Source organism: Meleagris gallopavo, chromosome 8 (genome assembly GCF_000146605.3).
Source record: "Meleagris gallopavo isolate NT-WF06-2002-E0010 breed Aviagen turkey brand Nicholas breeding stock chromosome 8, Turkey_5.1, whole genome shotgun sequence".
Lineage (NCBI taxonomy): Eukaryota > Metazoa > Chordata > Aves > Galliformes > Phasianidae > Meleagris > Meleagris gallopavo.
In genome coordinates this window covers 19,005,337-19,007,425 of record NC_015018.2, presented here as the reverse complement: position 1 = coordinate 19,007,425, position 2,089 = coordinate 19,005,337, and the positions used below count along the sequence as shown (strand labels likewise).

General features: G+C 36.7%; 1 protein-coding gene across 1 annotated transcript in view; it reads left to right on the top strand.

Moving 5' to 3' along the window:
* The window catches only part of HTR7 (5-hydroxytryptamine receptor 7), a gene marked incomplete at its 5' end in the record, with an annotated part of 33,756 nt that overhangs the window by 30,383 nt on the left and 1,284 nt on the right, over positions 1–2,089 (top strand). The window lies entirely within an intron of this gene.

The window sequence follows — 2,089 nt, the reverse complement described above, 5'->3', positions numbered from 1 at the left end:
TAAAAATGCTTTCAGATGTATCAACATTTTTAGAAGTGAAAGATCAATGCACTTTCATAAACTGACATACTGGACTGAATAAATATTTGGCTTTTAGATTTGTATCTACACAGCCAAAGATGACAATATGTCATTAATTCAGCAGTTGTGTGGTCCTGCTAATTCCAGAAAATTATGTTCACTGTATGCTTATTTTTACTTTCTGCAAGGAAAGAGAAAGTCACTGTACTATCCTCATTCTGCTCTTCTAGAGGGTCTGTTATTTAAAGCATGGGAAAGATATAACAGAACTCAACTGGATACCTTCCCTCATGTTTCAGACAACTGTGCACCTCTGGCTGATCTAATCAGGGTTTCTGCAGGTCTCTGATGTAATAGCAGAGATTTATCCAGTGAATCTAGTATTCCAAAGATGATTGTAAGGAAAAGACAAACTCAGACCAATTAAGTGAACATCTACTTCACAATGACTGTTATAAAAACAAAACAACTTCACCCAACAAGTACAAACAGCACTGATTTTTTGGTAATCCTACCACTTAAACAGCACAATGACAAAACTCTGCAACTGCTTTATAGAAATGCTTGATGTTTCCAAAATGAGTAAGATCCACTTACACAAAATTTTAAAGATTGATTTTTTAGTATATTTAATTATTGAAAATTGTCATTAAGGAACACTGGAGCAGCTTCCCATGGTTTTGTTGTCAAGTAAAATAATATTAGATGGCTTTGCTGTAAGACTACCCTCACATGTAGAAGGTGTACATCCAGTACAGATATATACATATATTCACGGTACAAATTACTGCTTTAAATGATCCAATTTTTTATCCAGATAGAGAAGGAAATAACAAAAGGGAAACATAGGAACCAAAAAACATACTAAACTTGAGATCTTTTGGATATTTGGTTAGCAACATGCAGGGAGTCGGGCTACTCCAGTCCAGAAACAATGGCATGAAAATGGTTTGAAATTACAAAGCCCCGGTTTATCTTCTATAAGGAAATAATTGTCTTTTATCCCTTTATTTTCTTAAAATATATTCATCCAGTGAATGCAATATAGAAAACAGAAAGCTTATATAATTTGGCTTAAGAAATATCACCGAGTCCACAATTTGATTTTGCATTTTAAAAACACCTCTAATTAGTTAAATATAATATTTAAAACATTCTTACTTTCCTATGCATTTAGCACTGAGATTAGAAATAATTGCCCTGTTAGTTCTCAGAAGTTCCTCCCTCCCTATGGTTTGGATCCTTTGCTATGGTGTGCTTTCATGTAGTAAGATATTTGCAGTGAAAGGAAGTGTAGGTTTATCTGTAAAAATGCCTGCTCCCAGTACTTTTGCTGATGTAAATAAAAAAAAATTTAAATAGGGAAGTTACAACAGAACAAGAAAGTACCATGCTGCAGACTTCAGCCAGGCAGAACTGTGTTAGGATGCTGTGAAAACCTTGTATTCTCACAGACAGTTCTGTTACACAGTTTAGGCCTTGTTACCATAGAGAGGTTGGCCCTTCCCCTTACAAAACTTGAGAAAAGAGGCAGAAACTGGCCCTAATTGTGAACAATAGTGATGTTATAGGGAGGACGAGATGCAAAGCCATTGCAACTTAGATGAATATTCCGTGCAAAATTTTTGCAGTAACAATTTGTCTATAGAAGATTTGATAGAAGTGGGGAAGAAGTCTTCATTCATTGCTCTGGCTCCTTTCTATCTCTGTCGCAGTGAGGTCTCCATGAGCAGGGACACCCACTGGGCTTGTGCTGCAACCAAGGGTTGGGAGCCTGGGCCAGATGAAAATTTGCAACAGCCATTGAGGGCTTCTGCTACCAAATCATGTAGAAAGGACTGGGAACTTCCTCAGTTCTCACACCAACACAAAAAGAGATGAGTACAAAGGACTGGAAATCCACCAAAATCCTGTGCCTTCCCCTAGCCTCCTGCTTTATGCCGGACCTCTGACAATTATCTAATTAGCCATCATCTAATTGCCTCTTAAGAAATGTTTCCACTTATTTCTGTAATATCTGGATATTTAGAAGCTTCAGGACATTTCTCATCTAATTCATTCCCTTTTT